Source organism: Ictalurus punctatus, chromosome 6, assembly GCF_001660625.3.
Source record: "Ictalurus punctatus breed USDA103 chromosome 6, Coco_2.0, whole genome shotgun sequence".
In the NCBI taxonomy this organism is placed as follows: domain Eukaryota; kingdom Metazoa; phylum Chordata; class Actinopteri; order Siluriformes; family Ictaluridae; genus Ictalurus; species Ictalurus punctatus.
Window position 1 is genome coordinate 29,349,802 of NC_030421.2, and position 16,860 is coordinate 29,366,661.

A 16,860-nucleotide genomic window follows, 5' to 3' on the forward strand; every position below is an offset into this window, starting at 1 on the left:
AGGTGGGAATCGAACCCATGACCCCGGAGGTGTCAGGCAAACATGCTGCCCCATATGTGTAAGTTACCATAAGTGTTAAATAAATAAATAAATAAATAAATAAAGTTGTCCTAAAAACAGCCTTAAACTGACTGAAAACATTTCATTCCCACTCCCATGTCTAAAACAGCATGTTTACAGCAGCGTCGTCACGGTAACCTATTTTTCATTGATCGTGCTAGTTCACCCCACTGCGTCCAAATATACGCCACTATTTATAAGCTTATTTGTTCTAAACGTGGTTTAAAAGCCTTGATCTCGGTACAGGAAAGCGGTAGAGAAAACAATGAGATGGAGAATGATGGCTAACAGATTCGGTGATGGATGCCCACTCACTGTTGGACCATCCGCTAGGAGAGAGGCGGCTGACTGACAAGCTCCATGTGCTCAGTATCTACCTGACTCTGCCAGCACGTATGTGCCAAGTGCCCGGTGTCGGCAGGAACCGAGTGTCTGGCAGGAAGTGTGGCAGTTGGATGTGTAGTGAGGGATGGTCACTTCCCTGCAGCCCCAGTGACTGCATAGTGAGTCCAACCAAACACACACACCCCCCATATAACAGGGTACGGGTTCCCACTGGTACACACACACACACGCACACCACTTCTCAGCATTCACACACACGCACACACTGCTAAAGGTCGTGCTCTTCATCTGAGTCAGTTATGCGAAAGACAAAAACAAGCTCATTGTCTAGAATTAATAGGCAGAACATCCTTCACTTTATTACCTCCTTTATGACTCACACAATAAGGAATACAACTAGAAATGATCTCTGTAGCAAAGAATGAGTCTTCCCCCCCCCAAATAAATAAATAAATAAATAAACACCACATCCACAGACACAAAAGAGATGCAAAGGAAGTTGGCGAAGGCGGGAAATTTGATAGCTATATCACAATAATTCCGGAACGAATAAACTTTTTCATTACTGTGGGTATCGAATACTTCTACACGGACCAACTCTTTTTATGTGGTAACGTTTAATGAAATGGTTACTTGATCTAAATGAATTCATTAACTATTAAAATGTGTTTAAAAACATTTTATTGCTGCCACTTTTTTTTTTTTTTTACCTTCCTTCGTATGCATCTTTTACACAGAAAAGGTATACATCTAGAGTCTTACTCTAAAAGGTCATTACAGTCCGTCCATCTCCATTCGATCTTTTTAAACGTTAGATCCGACATTTCCAAGTGGACGATACATGTTAAAAGTTTCAAAAGATAAAAATACCATCCCGGTGACGAGAAAAGAAACGCCGTTTCCCCAATCCGCCTACTTATCCACCGCGCCAAAACTACATCCTCTCTTTGCGAGGGAAAAAATGACACACTTTTGAGTGTGTATTAAAAGAGTACGCAAGGACTGGGACGTCAATACGAACACGTCGTCGTAAACAAACTCCTGGTTGCGTTTCAGCTTTTCTGCATTTATTATTCCTCATATAAAATTTATACCAGTTCGTTTAACCGACCATTCCCTCGATTTATTTTTTCCACATTTCGTTCACGCCTCTCTAAAACGTAATCCGTGAATTCAGCAGAGCAAACCGTCGCAAAACTCCGCCCCCGTCGTGCATATTCGCCGAAATAGTGTCCACAGATCCACACTTTGAAAATCTACCGGAAATAGACGACCATCCGGGTACCTTTGGGATACTCGTTTCAACAAGACTACCGTTTGGGACAAACTAATTCTAATGTCGGATACTACGGTATTTAGTACGATAGTATGGCAGATGGATGCAGGGAAAATTGCGTTCCCTTTTTCTGTTCGTGTACGAACACCACATCTGAGCTCTCCTCTGTGGGAAACCTAAGCTCTGGCCACTCACGGCCCTTCATCACTTCCTTATTACGGCTACGGCTTTCGACAGGTCGTCTCTACAGCCGCCCGTCTACGTTCCTCACGTGTTTACAGGCTACTTAGCGGTCACTCCACGAATATCTCAGTGAGTGAAGCACTGTCAGCACTTTTGTTCTGCGTATTATTCTGTTCCATCCAGTTGGCCGTCCACCAGTGAGCGCTTCCACCGTTACCGACGTCCCTCATCGAGCCACCAACTCTAAACACAGGACATTTATACAGTCCTTGTGCTAACGTGAGAGAACCGTGAAATAAAGGTAAGCTATATTAGGCCGGGTAAACAGCTTGAAGAAGGTTATAGGGTCTCAGGAGAATTCAAAGCTGACCTGAGCGACTAAATGTGCCACCGGAGGCAGAGAACCTTCCGTCTCGAACTCAAGCACGTGTTAGCATTTGGAGGACCACCTGAACATGTTAGCGCATGCATTTTCACCACTAGAGTCAATCCATCTCCCTGAAGATGTATTCCCAGAGGCCTAATGGGCATGGACCCACAGCAAGTCACAACATAGTTGGATATAATGAGAGGAGGTTGATCTAGATGTTGGCTTTTTTGAAGAAGAGGCAAAAACAGGGGGTGAGAGAAGAGAGAGAGAGAGAGAGAGAGAGAGAGAGAGAGAGAGAGAGAGAGAGGGGCGTGCTTGTGAAAGGATATGTTAACTGGGATCTCAAATGGCAGCCATTAGTGACACTGCAAAGCATTTATGGCATCCGCTTTCTCTCTGATGAGAGACAATTAGTCCTGAAATTATGCGCTTTTTTGTTACGCAACAGCTGAGACTAGGCGCTGGGCCATATTCTCTTGGCATTGATCTGGTCGTTACCTCCAGCATGTTGTATAAAAGGTTGATCTCTCTCTATGCATCGTGTGAGAAAAAGCCCCACACTTAACTGGAGCGACTGTGAAAAACAGTAGCAGGTTTGCAAAAATTAACACGTCGCTTTTCAAAACAATCTCCTCCATGCCTGCAGGGGGCGATGAGAATCAGCAGGACTGCACATTGCTCCTCGAATATCCTGCCAAAAGGCTGATTACTCCAGTAATGGTCGGTAGACGTGGTATAAACACACTCGGTCTGCAGACCGTCTATAACGCTTTTATGTTTTTCTTGTTGATTTTGCTTTTCCAGTGCCACATTTCTGAGGTTAGTGGACAGCTGGAGAAACCTGGGGGTAAGTTAAGTGTTCAAGCAATCTTCAACAATCTTGAAGTGAACCAAACATGTTATGCATTATGGGTAGAGAGCAGCATTTTTTCGGTGGACTGAACTGACAGACTAATGGAAAACCGAATCGTAGAGAACAGAAATAGAGTGCTGAATATCTAGGGGGGGAAAAAAAAGAGAGAAATGGTGGGCACAGTTAACAAAACAAATAGATCTCAATGCCAAAACTGTCAATGCCTCTGCCGCCAACAAGTCTAGTTGCTCTTGGTACTAATTTGTATGCCAGAAATACCCTTAAGATATACTTCAAACAGGAAGGCTGCTATTGGACAGAAAAAAAACAAGAAAAACAAGAAAAAAAAAAACCTATTTCAGATATTTGACCTTGCTGTGACCATGAACCTGTTTGGATCAATTCCAGAATCTAATCAGATCGACTGCTGGTTATGATAATACTCATTCCATAGAAATCCGGCAAACATTCGCCCACTCCTTCTTGAGACATCGCGCAGATGAGAATCTCAGACGGATTGGCAGACGACGTGAAAACATAAAGCCTTCCCCGCTAATCACCGATGTTTTAAACTAGTGATTTCCAGGATTTCTATGCGCACTTACAAGTTGACACTTTCAGTAAAATTCAGCCAATCGCGACCTTAGTGTTCAGTCCCTCCGGGATTTAGAGATTTTGCTGTGACGGAAATGAACGTGAAATCGGGCAAACTGCGCGATATTCGCAGGGGCTTGCGATTTTTCCGAATTACCGCAGATCTGGGACGAGACGTGTCGTGTGACGTCATCACGATGCACGATCAGCCAAAGCCTTCTTCGATTCGCGTGCGTCGAACGTGAGCACAGCCGAAAGGTCTCATTTACCGACAAGCGTCACGTGCAAAAACGAGTTTGTGCAATGGCCGTTTCAACATTTCAAGTAGTTTTCCGCAAAAAAAACTACGAGTTTTGAAAAAAGCCGCAAGAGCGGGCGTTTTTGGCCACAGCGATCTCAAAAAAAAAAACCTCTGCGAAACCCTCTACAAACTGAGCATCATAAGAGTTTGTTTTGTTATATATCCTATCCATTCTTAATCCAGATAGAACCTTATAATACTAAGCGTGAACCCAAATCAAACCAAACGGCAAATGAACCAAAAGCATCAAATCGGCTTTGATTCGGTCTCGACAAATGGCAAGAACGCCCAAAGAGTTATCTACTACTGACTCCACCGGTGTGATCGATCTAAAGATACCCGAGTGCACATCACTCATCGTGAAGGTGTATAGTTCAAAGGCAAAATAAATAAATAAATAAATAAATAATATTAAATGCTTTCATAAGAGCTTTCATAAAAACTCAACCTACGAGAACACTGAGCCTTGGTGTAGCTGTTAGAATGCTTGCTAAAAGCTGGCTTGGGTTTCACTGTTTCTGCTACACAGCATGACAGCCTCTAACGAGGACATGTCCTATTTGTCATTTAGCACACGAGGACGTAAACACCGCCTCAGCACCTCCAGAGCAACACGTACCGCTGACTCGATAACACCCAAGTCAATCTTCTCAAAAAGGCGGCCCTGCGGCTGAATGTCCTGAGGGACTGGCTTGTTTTGCTCGAGATGCCCCCAGAAGGAGAGCATGATGACACAGCCTCCTGTCATTACAACAGCACACACGGAATATCAGCACCTCGACCACTGTGGCTGCTCTCTGCGCAGACGCCTCGCTTAGTCGCCTTCAGAGGAACTGATAACGGCTCGATGAACTCCGTTACATCCATCCAGCTGGGGGAACCGTAACCAAACCAACAAGTCAAGGAGCACCCTAAGTGACCACCTACGGTCATGTGATCTTACTGATTCCAGTTTTAACGTCATGTGGGCTCAAACACATCAAGTCCTCAGAAGTCAGAAAATTAAGTGTCCTAAACAGGCAAGAGAAATGATCGGCTAGACAAGATGCACGACCCGAACGCGTTCAAATCAACCGATGATTCAAACGACCAGGAAGTGGGATGTAAATAGATATAAAAAGCGGAGTGTTACATTATTAGAACTGCGGCGGGGACGCCGGTGTGACTTGTGGCTCTTCTGTGCAACCAAAAAGCAGCACTAAATACTCAAAACCTCGCACGGGTCCGCTTACAGATGAACAACTTGATCGAGTGGTTGACGGTTGCGAACCGGTTAACGATGATCAGCTTCACGTCAGTCAGCAAATATTGTTCCTACTTGCTGCTTTTTGTATACTTCAGGATGCACAGTCAATCTGGTTCTTCGCTGTGTAGTCAGAAAGCGTTCCAGAACAACTAACAGATGCTACAAAATCGGAAAAAATCTTACGATTCGAGCATGACGGGATTTCTAAAAACATCAGGCCACATACTAATAGTATCAGCGCTCGGTTCACGGCGTGCAACGCGGACCAGAAATCGATGCCACTGGAAGCAAATCCAAGCGTTTCACTTACACATTTGAGGTAGATGGGCTTTAATGGGTAACTAAAGCGGTGTGACTGTATGTGCACGCATCTGTGAGAGAGTAGGCATGCAGTGTCATGATTTCATCTGCCAGTGTGGTGACAAACAGGATGGATGAGTCACAAGGTACGCGTACCCATTCACACTCTCACTTCCTCTCGCACACCGTTCGGCTTTCAGAAAAACAGCCGTCACCGTCGAGGCTCTCACTGAGCGAGCGCTCAAACGCACTTCAGCGCTGATTCATGACCGATTCATTCACAGGCTTTTTGAAGCAAGAGGAAGCTGTTTACTGAGGAACATTTCGGTGCAGAATATTAAAGAGGCCAGGGGCATTTTAGTCATCGCCACATCAGTCGATGAAAAACACAAACCGGTCCGAGGAATATACGTGGTTTATATTACGCGTTGCTTATTCTGAAAGGAGTTCTCGTCTGTGATGGAGCTTCGGAAACTTCACAGACGTACGGACGGGAGAGCAAGGACTCCGAAGCATGCCGGGGTGTGCGTCTTTTTTCCTTACTGGCTGTGAAATTGTAACTCAATTTGCCATCTGTTCCCCAATCAAAAGCACCGAATTAAGAACATCCACTGCTCACCTCATGCCACCCAGACACTTAACACTACACGGCAGTGTTGCAAATAGTATTTCCCTCACACTCTTCTTGCAAATCGTCCTGCAAATTGATCTCTCTAGTTTGAACGCATCTAGTTTCGGGCGCAAAAGCTCCATCCACTGGCCATCTGACGTGGCTGGCTTCATTTGTTTCAGAGGAAGCAGCGACTAGCCCTCACCATCCCATGGTAGATGTCACGTGATGGAGAAGAACTGGCAAACGGATGGAATTGGCGTTGACTAAAACTGGAATAGAAATGGGGTGAAAATACAAAACTGCCTGACTACCGGTGGATCTACCGGTGGCTCGTTGGCAAAACTGCGATTTGAACTCACAACCGCTAATCACTGAGGTTCCACTGTCCTACCGCTGCTGCCGAGTGATGAAACACATCAGATTCTAGCAAATCGATTGAAGTCTAGAATGCAAGCCTAGCAATCTCCTAATGTAAAGAAGATTCTGTGATGCGCAGTCCGATAACAAATGATACGTGCCACAATAAATAGCCCTGTTGCTCCTGATGATGTTGGTGGAACGTGTGGGCAAACAACCTGCGCTCTACTAATTGCTAAATGTCCTGGGCACAGCAGCTTTAATTATAGGATGAGAGCATCAACAGAATTCCAGAGAGCACTGGCACACCACAGCTCTACAAGTGTGGATATGTGCACAGAACACACTTGGATTTGAAAGAGACTAGGGTCTGAAAGCATGGAAATGCCTCAGGTCTCAGGCTGGCCACATGGCACACACCTCTAAGGACTTGAATCCCTAGGTGTGCTGGCAAATTCACACCACAAAACATCGAAGAAAAAGCACACAAACAAATTGGCCTGGCTCAATACGGCTAGCGGACCGCGGGCTAAGTTCAACCCCGAGCTAGCACGCAACACACCTGGATGCATGTACTGGCTCGGTGTCGAATTGGGAAGCAATGCGTCTCTCGTCTCAGTGTGGGATGAATGCATTAGCATTACAGCAAGCCGGAATTAAATGCCCCTTGCACACAGCTGGAGATGTCTGTGCTGCTGCCAACAAATCACACTAAACAGCTAATCAATGAAGCAAGCTAAATCATCCCAGGCTATTTTTAAAAAAATAATAATAATAATTTTTTTTAAAACCCTGTATCAAGGTTGTATAAAATCCTGGGAAGTGGCCAAGCCGAAGATCATCTGGATAAAGGATTAATCCTGAGAGTGCGTGCAATATTTGACCAGATCTTAGGGATTTTCCCCATCTTGCACTTTTATGCTAATTTTGAAAATGTGAATTTAAAAAACATGAACAGAAAGGCCAGAAATATAATTTATTTTTAAAAAAATAATAATAATAATAATAATAATAAAAAATCTACCTAAATAATGTAAAAAGGGTTTTTTTTTTGTTTTTAAAAAAAACCTTTTAAACGGTAAAAAGTTGGTCTATTGATAAAGACGAGATTAAAAAGATAAGAAGAGACAAGAAAAAGAATGATGTACATCGGGTTTTCCACACAACTTAGGACAAAAGGATGCAACTCCCATGTTTCAGAATCGTCTCTAAATACATCTAAACATAAACATGGCTGCGACGGACGCTCGTGCGCCGTTTGGACGAATAAACAGATGAACGTTTCTCCTCAATTTAATTAATCAACAGCAGCCATATCAAACATCACTGCAACCCTGCATAGCTTTTTTTTGTTTTTGGTCGGATTATAAAGACATAAGATTCATTCACATTTTCATCTGGCAACTTCATTCTAAATACTCGTTTTTTAAAAAAAAAAAAAAAAAATGTTTGAATGGAAACACAGCTAGTGGCTCACGTCTGCTCCTCAAACTGCTTAATGTCTATTAACATCCCACGACGGGTAATTTCAATCAGACGCAGCATGGTGCTGATGCTCGGAGGGTGTTCATTCAAATCTGACTTACATTCCCGTACCTGGAGTAACTCAAAAGTAATAAAAATGAGCGCTAGGGGCCATTAGTCTTTCTGACGTCGCTGAATCGGAAAGTAATTATTATTGAATGAGGGAATATATGAACTGGTGGACAGGAAGCACATTTATTATTTATGCATGCGCGTCGTAACAGGACTACCTGGAAATGTGCTACAAAGTCTCGCTCTCTGAAAGTGTGCGAGAGAACGAGGAGGAGAACGTCGCTACCGCGACACTCTTTGATATACTGACAGTAGTTCGGCTGCAAATAAAGCCTCGGGTTACTTGTAGCTGAATATACGAACGCTCGTTATAATACGTTAGCGTTTCTATAGTAACGATGTACACGGCGTTACACAGTGGACGCTCCACAGAAAGAGATGTTTAAAAAATAAATAAATAAAAAATAAAACCCCCACACACACGACTGTAGTTGTTGATATGGCGAGGGTTTTTCGAATGGGGATGTTCATTTTGCATTTTTGGAAGGAGTCTCCGGTGTCAGCGCTTTGTAACAATCGAGGGCTGTTTGAAGTTTTCCGCCACAGACGAATTCTTCAGAACGGAGGACTCTGCGCTTTGTAAACCGACTCGTCAAGGAAGAGAACAAATAGAGACTGCTGAAGGAATGCCTGCTGCTGTTGTAATGTAAGTGATAACAGGAATGGACTTGTTTCGTGGACATTCCGCAAGATTAAACGTTTAAAAATGGCTAAATAAAGGGACTCAAATGTATGGCGTTGTCCTTTAATCAATTCCAAAAAAAATCAAACGGCTGGCAAGACACGCTAGATGATGATCACACTACCCTGTTGGTAATCGTTTTCCTATAGCGGCATGTCCGGTCATGTTCTATTCCTCACATACAGAACTGCCATTCAAATTAACCGGGCATCTAATGGTGCGGCAAAACGGATGTTTCGCAGAAAGACGTCGTGGCATGAGTTCCTTCTGTTAAAACCACAATCGCACCTTTCCTAAAGCTTGCCAATAACACAGACGTGTTTGGAAAGCCAGTCGCCCTGAACCATTTGTACGATAAGCCGGCACATTCCTCTCAATTAGGCAAGAATCCTTTACATGTGGGTCTCTCTGACGTCAATATTGTACCTTCCCAGACTCTCTTTTCCTCTTGCTCTTTTACATAACCCCCTTTTTTTCTGGCAGCCTCGACAGGTCATGGGATTACAGTTACAGAGAGGGTGGAGCCTCCCATCTCACTCACACACACACACACACCACTCCACCTCTCTCTCTCTCTCTCTCTCTCTCTCACATACGCACGCCTTTTCTTTTTTCTTTCTAAAGGGGAATCTACAGAGAGACAGTTGGTGTCAGTTTACACTTGCATGATAAAAAATTTAAAAAATAAATAAATAAATAAATAAATAAATAAATAAAGTTCCCTCCATTCAGCTGAGAAAATTAGAGCCCAATCATGCCCTAAAGTTCAGAACATGACTCAAATTAAGCACTATTTTCGGCATGTTGAGACTCATTCTGGCTTATACTCATATTACACCAGTAGGACAATCATCTCACACTGATACCTCTGATTGGAAGCAGCTGCTCTGCTGATTTGATCTGATGTTAAACCCGAATTAAAGAATTTTATAGAATGTTTCCTTCCCCTTTATTCTGTTGACATTAAAAAAAAAAAAAAAAAAAGTTTCATAGGGTTGCAATATGCAACGCTGCTATTTTGCTGGCAGAAAATTTTTAATCAAACCTACACGCACTGTATGGCGAAAAGTTTGTCGACGCCTCACCGTAACACCCATATGTGGGTTCTTACGCTCTTAAACTCTTGCCATAACGTTGGAAGCACTGAATTGTCTAGAATGACTGTGTGCTGTAGCATTAAAATTTCCCTTCACTGGAACTAAGAGGCACAAACCTGTTCCAACATGACGATGGCCCTGTGCACAAAGCGAGCTCCATGAACACGTGGTTTGCCGAGATTGGAGTGAAGGAACTCCAGCGGCCTGCACAGAGCCTTGACCTCAACCCCGCTGAACACCTCTGTGTTGGATGGATTGTACGTGGACTGCACCCCAGGCCTCCTCGTCCCAACATCAGTGCCCGTCCTCACTAATGCTCTTGGGGCTGAAGGAGCACAAATCCCCACAGCCACGCACCAAACTCTAACAGAAAGCCTTCCCAGAAGGGTGGAGGATATTATAACAGCAAAGCTGGACTAAATCTGGAATCGGATGCTCAAAAAGCACATCTGGGCGTGACGATCGGATGACTAAGCTTTCATAAACTTTTGCCCATATAGTGCATCATGCATCACAGAAATGTCCTCGAGCGTCGTAATTATATCCGCCTTTACGCTCCATCCAGAATTTTCTTCCCAACCTCATATAATGTGCAATAAAACCTCCGGGAAAGACAATGATTTGTTTTGCTATGATTACAAAAGCTTTTTACCTGACCCTAAGACTGCAGTGACTAACCGATTTGATTTAAGATGCAATAAACCTTCTGCTTTAACCTTCTTTTAACTATCTACAATGTTTTCTTTTAATTACACAAGATTCTTCGAAACGTTTCTGCCTTGCTGCTTGTTGACGATGAATCAGACTGGAGGAGGATTTCAGCCAGAATCCCGGCTTTCGGCGGTTTGTTTTGTCTCTCGGTACTCGTACAGAATGAGGATCTTACTGGGTTTTAGCAGGTCTGTAAGCTCCCATCTGATGTCAACAGGCATTTCAGTAACAGCTAATCCACACGCTGGCTGGATTGCGTCATACGCGGTTAGAGTGCTCTGTGAAGTGTTCTAGAGAAGAAAGAGAGCAAAAACTACTTACCAGAATCAGGTCATACTGTAGCACAGGTTTCAAAACCAAACCAAACTTATACCTACGAATAACCATCAAGAGTTAACCGAAACGTGTCCATCACCCCCTGTGTGCAGCAGAGTTTATCCAGGCTATCTTCCTCACCAGCAGGAAGGATGACCCTGACTTACACCACCAACATATACGGCTTGTTTAACAGCCTGACCATTTCCTTTCCCAGCTCCACGAGCAATCTGTACTGATGATGATGGCTATAAAACAACAGAAGCAATTGAGGACATAGGGCGACATGACCAGCCTGCCTCCTTCCTGAGGTACTTCCTGAGGGCTGAACTCAGCGCTGTGGCACCCTCCTCTGCTGTACAACACACACTACCACTCTCGCTTCCTGTCATTAAAAAAAAAAAAAAAAAAAATATCTAGCATTCTTTTTCTGGGATTGTTCTCTGAAACAATACAATCCTCTTTTATTCCCCCACTTCCAACATCTAACCCAAAACAGTCCCAGTCATGAGATGCAGGGAAGGAAACAGTGAGCACATAAAACCTTCCACATACCACAGCAAAAACGCTGTTGTTTTGTTGCCTAGGATGCAAATAAAGTTCTTCGGATAACTGCAGTACTGAATCTCACCTGCCTTCAATGACTCAGCCAGTCAGTGCAGGAGTAGCAAATCACTAGTACGGGATAAGCAGAATTCATGTCCGGGCTAATCTTTGTTTATTCATAGTTGCCAGGCTCAGAAGGAAAAAAGAAAAAAAATAAATAACACAAACCAAAACACCCTACTCCTTATTGACTGTGTGCATGATTAAGCATAACAAGCTTAATCCAACCTCCTGCCGCACTACACACATCGCCCAAGACGCGAATTGGGTGAGCATTTTATTTTTTTAAACTGGGAGCAATTAGCATGCACGGATTACGATCTTTTCACAACCGGCAACATGTACGTCCACTATACGGCCAAAAGTACGTGGACACCCGACCATCATACACGCGTGCTTGCTGCACGTCCCGTTCCGAAGTTCAACAGACGCCTCCCTTATTTCCAGCGAAGGTGGACTCCTTCATTTGTGTGCTTTCAGCATGAACGATTCTGGGATATACCACATATGGATGTGATCGTCAGGTGTCCGCACACTTTTGGCCATATAGTGTTCGTGGAAACACTGATGAGACGGAGCTAAATAATGGCCAGAGAAAACTCGTCATATAAAACTGTCCCCACAGAGCAAAAAATCAGGAAAATGAAGACACTAGCCAGACTCAAACGAGTTCTGTTGCATTTGATGAGAGGACAGAAAACCACAGCTTAGAGCCAAGTTGTTCCGAGTGTGCAAACACTATGTACTACATTAGAAAGCTAGTTAGAAAAATAGGAAGAAGAAGAAGAACAACAACAACAACAACAACAACAAGTACAAGAAGAAGAACAAGAAGTACAAGAAGAAGAAGAAGAAGAAGAACAACAACAACAACAACAAGTACACGAAGAAGAACAACAACAACAACAACAACAACAACAAGTACAAGAAGAACAAGAAGAAGAAGAACAAGAAGAAGAACAAGAAGAAGAACAAGTAGACGAACAACAACAACAAGTAGAACAACAACAACAACAACAAAAACAAGAAGAAGAAGAACAACAACAACAAGTACAAGAAGAACAAGAAGAAGAACAAGAAGAAGAACAAGAAGAAGAACAAGAAGAAGAACAAGAAGAAGAAGAACAAGAAGAAGAACAAGAAGAAGAAGAACAAGAAGAAGAACAAGAAGAAGAACAAGAAGAAGAAGAACAAGAAGAAGAACAAGAAGAAGAACAAGTAGACGAACAACAACAACAACAACTAGAACAACAAGAAGAAGAAGAAGAAGACGAACAACAACAACAACTAGAACAAGAAGAAGAAGAAGAAGAAGAACAAGTAGACGAACAACAACAACAACAACAACAAGAACAACAAGAAGAAGAACAAGAACAAGTACAAGAAGAAGAAGAAGAACAACAACAACAACAACAACAACAAGTACAACAAGAAGAAGAAGAACAACAACAAGAACTTGTTCCTCTTCTTGTTGAACAAGAAGAAGAACAACAACAACAACAAGTACAAGAAGAAGAACAACAACAACAAGTACAAGTACAAGAAGAAGAAGAGGAAGAACAACAACAAGTACAAGAAGAAGAAGAAGAAGAACAACAACTACAAGAAGAAGAAGAACAACAACAAGTACAAGAAAAACAACAACAACAACAAGTACAACAAGAAGAAGAAGAAGAACAAGAAGAAGAAGAAGAAGAAGAACAAGAAGAAGAAGAAGAAGAAGAACAACAACAACAACAACAACAACCACCACCTTGTTGATTTCCTTAGTCTGCATTAATGTGCTCAACTATCTAACAAGTTTGCGTTCTGTTATTGCATTACTAGCACACATGACTGTTTAGCCCAGTAACTGAGGTTTTCGGCTGACCGAAAGCACGGGACTGGGCGGCACACTGGAGCTTTTACTTCCCTAATGGGCTAGCAAATAAAACGCATGATATTTCTACCACTGGACTGAAAATGTTCTTGCCTCTGTTGTGGCACTATAGGAATTGTGCGAGTTACCCAAATCCAGCTCACTTCCCTTACTCTTACTTACCTAAACACTCAAACATAGCAATTTAGTCTAGGTTGCTCAAGGTAAATTCAGATGAATAAGAAAAGCAGGCTAAACTACTTAAGGCATAAATAAACACACATCACATTAAAAGGAAGCACTCGACTGTATTAGTGGATCTGGTTTCCTCAAGAACGTCTGCGATCTTGTTCTCAAACTAAACAGGGAAATGCGATAATAATAGCACGGTCACAATGGGCTATATGACAAGTCGAAGATACCCATTACTTTCATTGGAGAGATGCTTTAATTATAAGTAAGGTTTCAGAAATGGAGTCTCTTTATGTTGGTGTAGATCACAAACCGCTAATTAAGAAGCCAACGGCTGACAGGTACTAGTATGCTGGACCCAGGGGGTAACTGGTATGAAAAGAAGCGCACATGTAATTACAGGATCACGGCTCTTATTTTAAACCACGGTTACAGCTGAAGCACTGTGCAAACTTTAGCACTCCTATATTTTGACATTCGGAGATACTTTGCTGGAACAGCACCCCTGAACACCAGTGTGAGATCTGATTGCACTGTAAAAAATAAAAAATACACTTTTTTTTAAAAAAAATATTCACGCATAGTTTATCCAGGCTTCCCGAAAGGACATACCGTTATATACGATCGATGTTCACTTTATTAGGAACACCTGTACATTCATGCAATTTGGAGACATTTTTCAAACCTCCGACTTTAGCCTCGGATTCCTGTTCTCGTCCGATAGGAGTGGATCCCCGATACGGTGTCCTGCTGCTGGAGCCCATCCACCTGAACGTCCTGGAATGCTCTTCGACTCGTCACGGTTGGAAAGAGAGGTTAAACGAGTCATCATAGCGTTCCTGAAACGGTCTGGCCGTTCTCCTCTACCCTCTCTTATCAACAAGGCGTTTCCACCCACAAATCAGCCTCTCCGTCAATGTTTTTGTTGTTTTGTTTCGGCACCGTTCTGTTGAATATCTAGAGACTGCGGTGTGTGAAATTCCCAGGAGATCAGCAGTTTCTGAAATACTCAAACCAGCCTGACTGACACCAATAACCATGCCAAGGCTCATTCTGATGTTTTAACTGAAGCACTTGACCTGTATCTGCATGATTTTATGCACTGTGCTGCTGCCAGATGATTGTCTGACTGCATGAACAAGCAGGTGTTCCGAACAAAGTGGCTGCTAAGTGTATGCCACAGTTCTTCCCTAGAAATTTACACCAGACAGTTTTGTACTCCAGACGCCTTCCACAGAAATAGTCTCAAAATGCAGTAGAGAGATCATAAAGAATTGTCATGTCATAATGAACTTTTTTTTCTGCCGTCAACAGCGCAGACAGACACTTGAGCCGAACGTGAACTTTAGGTCAATGTCCTGGCGTGAATCCTACATCAAGATCCTTGCACCAATTCAATTAAAAAAAAAGTCAGCATGCTTCTACAAATCCTCTAATGAGTAGATTTAACACAACGTGTAACCATGCTGTAGAAATAAAACCAAGCACTAGGGCCAGGTGATACCAGAAGACCAAAATATCATACCGTTATATTTTTTCCACATTAAGGTCGGACAGTAATTTCACTGCATGAAAAGGCATGACTTAAGGACGGCAACGTTGGTGAAGCATCGGTCGCTGAGGTCTGCCTTTTCGAATGCTCTCCGTATTCACTCACCAGGCTAGGTCTTAAATGAGAACAAGGATTGCTTGTCTTTCCGCCCTTCACAGCAACACACCGTTTGCTCAGCTTGAAATTTAGGCTCTTCTGCCAAACCAAAGCATGTCCACAGTAAAGACCAAATCCGAATGTTTGTAAACATACAGGGTGGTGGTGTTTACAGGTGGGTAACACGCATCCGCGTTACTATAGTAACCTGAGCTCATGATCAAACCAGTGAGCCTGGTTGTGAGGCACCACCAACACTACCTGTTATACCAGAGGTTCTCAACCTTCTGAAACTAAAGCCTCCCTTATCATGTGACCCCCCCCCCCCCCCCAAATATTATCTAATCTCTCTCACTTATTTATATTTATAAATTTTTTTATTTATTTTATATATTTATTTTTATATATATATATATATATATATATATATATATATATATATATATATATATATATATATATATATATATATATATATATATATATATATATCTGTTTTAGATAGACAGGGTTTGTACTTTTCATAACGTTTATGATTTTTTTTAAATAACTTTTTTAAAACTATATAAAACAGGTATGGAACATGAATGATATAAAATGTTTCTGAACACTACAAGTACTTTGAACGAGAGAACCAGGCGGTAATAACGTGGACTATTTTACATGCAGAACATGTTGTACTCCGTTCGTCTCGCGTTCTAAAATCATCCGCGTAAAAATTGGGACGAAGGACGCGTCTCGTTATCCACGACGTTGTTAAATCTCCGCCTCTCGGTCACTCACTGAACAGAGCAGACGCAGAGGGAGGTGAGAGTGCAGCGGGAAAGCAAGACCTCATGCTTGCAGGACAGTACTGGAGATATTTGGAAAGTTGCTAAGGTTTGTCCCCCCCCAAAAAAAAAAAAAAAAAAAAGGCATTAAAGGGGTCTGAAAAGTCACTAAGTTGGCAAAACTGGTCCGCACTGACAGCTAGATAAAAGGCAGGCTAAACTCAGTCATCTCTCCCCAGCAAAAAGAAAATACCAAGGGAGAGGGAATGCAGGGTTTTTCATTTATGCACATTCTATTTGAAAAGCAATAATACACACCGAGTCTCCAAATAATGCCCTGTCTGTGTTTTTTTTTGTATTGTTTTTTTTCCTTGAAAGCAATTTGCGCCCGCCTTCCGATCTCTCCACGCCCCCCCCGGGTTGAGAAGCACTGTGTTATACCTCAGTACTCCTTTTTGTTTCGTCTTTGAATCCCACTGCTGAAGGTACTGCAAAAATGCATACCTTTATGTGAATCAGTACCAGCTTACCTAAGAATAATATGGACCTCTTAGCCATACATAAAGGACACAAGTCCATCACATAAGACACGAGAAAGCAGTGGTTACGCGTTTTTAAATTCGCGTGCGAGTCTTTTGTTTCCTTTTTACAATTCAAAATGACAAAAATGTCAAATGAAAGAATATTTTAAAAAGGATTTTCAAAAGCCAGGATATGCGAGGATATGAAGGACTGTACCAAATGACTACAAGCACAATTGAGGAGAAAAAAAGAAAAAAAAAAAAAAAAAACCTGTCCAGTCTATTTACAATTCATAAGAGGAAATAGCAGTGTAATTACGGTGTCAGTGCTTGACATGACAACTCTGTGAGAAGAGCAGAATAGGT

The 16,860-nt window shown here is 42.4% G+C and overlaps 1 protein-coding gene across 6 annotated transcripts in view; it reads right to left on the minus strand.

The window, feature by feature from the left end:
* hdac4 (histone deacetylase 4) overlaps positions 1-16,860 on the minus strand; it is a 205,109-nt gene that overhangs the window by 134,510 nt on the left and 53,739 nt on the right. Inside the window, exon 1 of one of the 6 annotated variants that reach the window (XM_053681102.1) lies at positions 9,990-11,234. The exons of the other annotated variants lie outside the window; for them this stretch is intronic. The gene's annotated coding sequence lies outside the window, so the exon portion shown is untranslated. Of the gene's footprint in view, positions 1-9,989; positions 11,235-16,860 lie in introns of those variants that run through there. 6 annotated transcript variants of the gene reach the window in all.